Source organism: Rhinopithecus bieti, unplaced genomic scaffold, assembly GCF_001698545.2.
Source record: "Rhinopithecus bieti isolate Rb0 unplaced genomic scaffold, ASM169854v2 scaffold_15146, whole genome shotgun sequence".
Lineage (NCBI taxonomy): Eukaryota > Metazoa > Chordata > Mammalia > Primates > Cercopithecidae > Rhinopithecus > Rhinopithecus bieti.
The window spans coordinates 1,229,255-1,234,162 of record NW_016808195.1 but is presented as its reverse complement, the minus strand read 5'-3'; the positions used below and the strand labels follow the sequence as shown (position 1 = coordinate 1,234,162).

The following is a 4,908-nucleotide window of genomic DNA, read 5'->3' as shown; positions in this document are numbered from 1 at the left end:
AAAAAAAAAAAAAAAAAAAAAAAAAAATTGCCCAAAAGCTGGCTTTAAGGGACCACACCCAAGACTATAAATTGCTGACAGCCAGAGAAAACAAATATTTACTACAGGTTGAGCCTAAAGGCCTCCACTGAGAACCTAAAACTACACCGAACTGAAGCAGTGCATGTGTCTGATTTCCGCAGGGCCTTTGGAGAAAGTGGGACTCTAGGAATTTAGACATGAGAAGAGGGCGCAGGAATGCATCACCAGGGGCCATCCAGTCAGCTCCTAGCCCCATCCCAGGCCTGGCCTCACAGAATCCTGAAGATGAAACACCACCCACTCCACAAGCTAACAGTCCAACAACTCCAAACAACCGGCAGGAACCCCAGAGTTCACCAGAGTCCACTTTCTCTCTCTCAAAGAGCTTCTTGTACTGCTGCTTATCTGTTCCAAGGAGTACCATGCATAAGGACAGCAGTATGATTTTAAAAACAATAACAAAAACAAATAAAGATAAGTCAGTTATGTCCAAAAGCCCATTGTTAATAACAGGGATAAAATGTCAGCAGAGCGCTATACTCAGAATGGTTTGGGGCAAAATCAAAGCAGAACCGGGGCACACAAATGAAATAAAGGACACTGCACTTTGGGAGGCCGAAGCGGGAAGATCACCTGAGGTCAGGAGTTCGAGACCAGCCTGGCCAACATGGCAAGACAGGGTTTACCCTGTCTCTACTAACAATACAAAAATTAGCCGACGTTGTGGCGCGCTTCTGTAATCCCAGCTACTCTCGAGGCTGAGGAACAAGAATCGCTTGGACCCAGGAGGCGGAGGTTGCAGTGAGCCAAGATCGTACCACTGCACTCCAGCCTGGGTGCCAGAGCCAGACTCCATATTTAAAAAAAAAAAAAAAGGAAGAAAGAAAGGACACTGAATATAAAGGTCTCAAATGACAAGAAAATACAGTAATACAATAATTAAACCCATCAAGGCATCAAGAAAGAAAAGTGACACTGTTTGCCAATTAGTATACAAGTCAGGTTCCGTATCTAAAAGATTCTTTAAAAAAATTAGAAAACTTAAAAAAAATTCTTAATATACAAGACAAAATTGAGATTGAGAATAGGAACACAATAAACAAAAAGTAATGGCCATAATCCTCCAGCCCTGAAACCTCCTAAGAGCACCATATTTACTGTGCAATATTTTCATGCTGTTGTCACTGCAAGAAAGTTTATGATTTGCTAAATAGAGACCACAGTCTACAACTCCAGGGTTTAAAGCATATTATTTTATCATCCATAGAGATTCTAAACCACTTCCTGACCCCACTCTATCCCACCCCACTCTGAAAATAACAAAAGGTTAAAAATATGTCCCCTTTGGAAATGAAGCCGCATCTTTACTAAAGCACTGGAAATATCTCCAAGTCACTGGCATTTTTATATTTCTAGACCATGACAAAAGTCTCTCACCTACTTTAATTCTAATGTCATTTCAATATGCCTTAAACATCTTGATTATATCTTTAATGTGCCATTTACTCTGCAATAATCCACTGTACAAAAGCCTGCTGCCTCTCAAACAGAAGGTAAGTACATAATAAATCAGCTTGCAATGATTATTTTTTCCCAGCTCATACTCACAGCGAGCTCCTAAAATTTCATTTTATTTTATCATTTCCAATTCAGCCTCCGTTCTCCCCCTCCTCGTTGTGCTACTGTCTCCTGTCCATCCTGCCCACCCCTTTGGCATGGCTTCCGGCCCAGGGTTTACCACTCCAATCGGCCCTGCTGCTGCCATCCAGGGAAGGAAGAGCGGTCAAGCGTCTTGGAGAAAGACTCTTATTTGCTGGGGTAGAGGAAGGCAGCTAAGACCTATTTGCATATGCTTTTATTCCATTTCCACACCCTGCACGCTAACCCTCTCTGGAAAGTCCCTTCTAGATCCCTCCTCGGCACAGCGAGGGAGGAAGAGGCTGAGCCGGAATGGAAGGTTCCAGCCTGGCAGGGTCAGGTTCTCTCCGGGGGCTGAGGGGAAAGCCTCCACCTCCCTCCTCATGCGTGCAGGGTACAGACCCCCAGGTCGGGACCCTCTTGCAGCACGTGTCGGGAGCAGACTGCTGCTTTGGCCTGTGGCGCTCTAGAGCGTTCTGTGCAGGATGCGCCTGCTCCCCTGCAGCCTCCCCCGAGGAAGTTCTGGTCAGGCGCTGGGTCCCCAGGCTTCCTGTCTGTACTCTCCGCAGCCCCGCGGGGAAATCCCGAGAGCTTTGTCGGCTGCCCAATGAGCCTGTTGGCTTTTCAAGTGCGCGCGGGCTGAGTTTCAGCCAAAACCTCAATTTAAACGTTAACCAAAAATAAATAAATAACATGTGTGCAGGCATTTAAAAAGAGAGACTCTGCCTTTGGGGTGAAGATTAGGGAGAAAACTCCCTTGTTTCATTGCTGCAGATACACGAGACCTGGATTTGCTCACCCTTTGAACAAAGGGATTCTTTGAACTGTAAACTGACTGCTTGAAGTGAGCACCAACCTGGCAGGCGGAACACTGAGAAATATTCCCGAGCACCTTTCTCTGGAAATGTGAACATTCAAGGCAGTCCTGTGTGTCAGCTAAAGGAAACAGTCATAGCTAAATTTTAATGGGCACCTACTAGGCACCAGGCACTCTGCTAAATGTATCACGTGCATCATCCCCTAATCCCACAGAAATCATAGCAGGTAGCCCGAATTATTATCTCAATTTTATGATTCCCATTTTACTGATGGGGTAATTTTATCTTTGGTGAGGTTAGGGGGACTTGCCTAAGGTCATACAATTAGTAAGTGTTTCCATGGGTGCCCTTAGCTGCTCCTTTTCCCAAACTGGAAAGAACTCACAAGGCCTTTGGAATGTGCAACTGCAAATTCAAATTCGCAGTCAAGAACAATATAGCTTCCTTTCCTTGGTCATGTGCTCATGGACGGAAAAAGATCAGCTCAAAGGATTTTGCTTCCAGGCAGATGTAGTCACTTTCCTGACCTCCCCTGAGGGTTTTTGTTGCTTATCTTGCTGAGTTCCCAAAAGGTTTGTTTGAGCATCTACTATAGATAACGTTTTTAAAAGCAAATATTTATTGAGCACTTATTATACACCAGACACTGTTCATACCAACATGTTCTTATTTAATCCTCCTAAGAACCCTAAAAAGCAGATACTATTATTATTCTTAGATTAGGAATGAGGAAACCGAGGTTCCAAGAGAGTCAAAACTTGCCAGAGTTCACATAGCTAGAAAATATCAGAGCCAGGATTTGAATTGAGGTTTCCTGTCCCCAAATCTCTGAACCTGGTACACTGCATTACTCTGCCTCTCAAGGGGTCCACATCAAAACTATTTCCTTGTGTGAGATTCTCTCCCATTAGAAGGGAGCTCCTTGGGATTGTGGGGTGGACCCAGGCATCTGAGTGGGCTCTGAGCATACCTTCAGGCACTCCAGCATCTGCTGAAAAGAGGTGGATGGATTGAAGGGAGGAAGCATAAGAGTGACCAGAAGAGTTAAGGGCACTCTTAACACATCCCACGTTGTATTAAGGAGTAAGTAACCTGTTTGTGAAGTTTTTATAAAAGGTTAAAAGCTGCATAATGTCAGTTAGCGACAATTCTGTTTAAAGAAATCCAAAATTATTTGGATCCATTAACTGGGGCTAGACTCGAATGGAATAAACAGAAGGAACTCAGCCCTGGCTGGTTTCTGCTAACAAGTACATTATCCCGTTCCAGTCAATTAACTCGACTTCAGCATTCCTAAGGGCTCCTTTATGACACCTGGGGGTCATTAGTATAGTTTTCCAGAAACAGGAAAATGGATGCTTGGAGCCAGAATTTAAATAGCTATATGCTGCCAGCTGTAAGCACCTCCATCCGCTGCCTTTTGCCTCGGGAGGAATAAACTCTAAAATCTTGAGGCAGGTTTTCCAGGATGATATATGAATTCAGCCTCATCCTTTTATAACCAAAATACGTATCATTTTCGTTTCATTTTGTTGGGGGGGAAGATGGAGAAGAGCTTAAACATCATTTATAAAACTTATATTGCATTATCTCATTTAATGCTTATAAGATGGGTATTTGTCTCCATTTCACAGACAAAAATCCAGCAGACAGACACTCACAGAAATTAAATAAATTCCTAGAGTTAAAAGTCAGTAAAGAAGCCCTGGCACGGTGGCCTCATGCCTGTAATCCCAGCACCTTGGGAGGCCGAGGCGGGCAGATCACCTGAGGTCAGGAGTTCGATCGAGATCAGCCTGGCCAACATGGTGAAATCCCATCTCTACTAAAAAATATAAAAATTAGCCGGGTGTGGTGGTGGGCGCCTGTAATCCCAGCTATTCGGGAGGCTGAGGCAAGAGAATCACTTGAACCCAGGAGGGGGAGGCTGCAGTGAGCCGAGACAGCATCACTGTACTCCAGCCTGGATGACCAGAGCAAGACTCCATCTCAAAAAAAAAGATGCTGGAAAGAGAGGAATGTGGAAGGAGTGTGAATCTTCTTTGCTGACAAGAGCACTGTCTTACCCGGTTTGGAGTCCCAATCCAACTAAATGTTATGCTACCTTTCTTATTTTTTAATAAGAATTTTTAATTAAGAATGCTACATTCTAAATTTCTCATAAATGCAAAAATTAACTGAATTACTGGGTTGGAGCTGTTGTCTACTCAGGAAGCAATCTTCACTGTTGTTATGAAGACTTTTTGAGGCCTGCATTGTTTTTACTTTAATTCCAAGCAGCATCACTCTTCCTTTTGAACACCTCACTCCCTCCCTGTCTCCACCATTGAATTAGATATTTCAAAATGCACCCACACAGGCTGTCCTCAATTCTGCACAGCACAGTACTACACCATTTATATAAGGGACTTGAGCATCCATCAACTTTGGT

At 43.9% G+C, this 4,908-nt stretch overlaps 1 long non-coding RNA gene across 1 annotated transcript in view; it reads right to left on the bottom strand.

Annotated features, from left to right (window-relative positions):
* Nucleotides 1–1,824, bottom strand: part of LOC108537932 (uncharacterized) — a 22,049-nt gene extending 20,225 nt beyond the window's left edge. The window contains exon 1 of the long non-coding RNA XR_001887953.1: nucleotides 1,630–1,824. This is a non-coding gene — a long non-coding RNA (uncharacterized LOC108537932). The remainder of the gene's footprint in view (nucleotides 1–1,629) is intronic.
* Nucleotides 1,825–4,908: the final 3,084 nt, after the last annotated feature.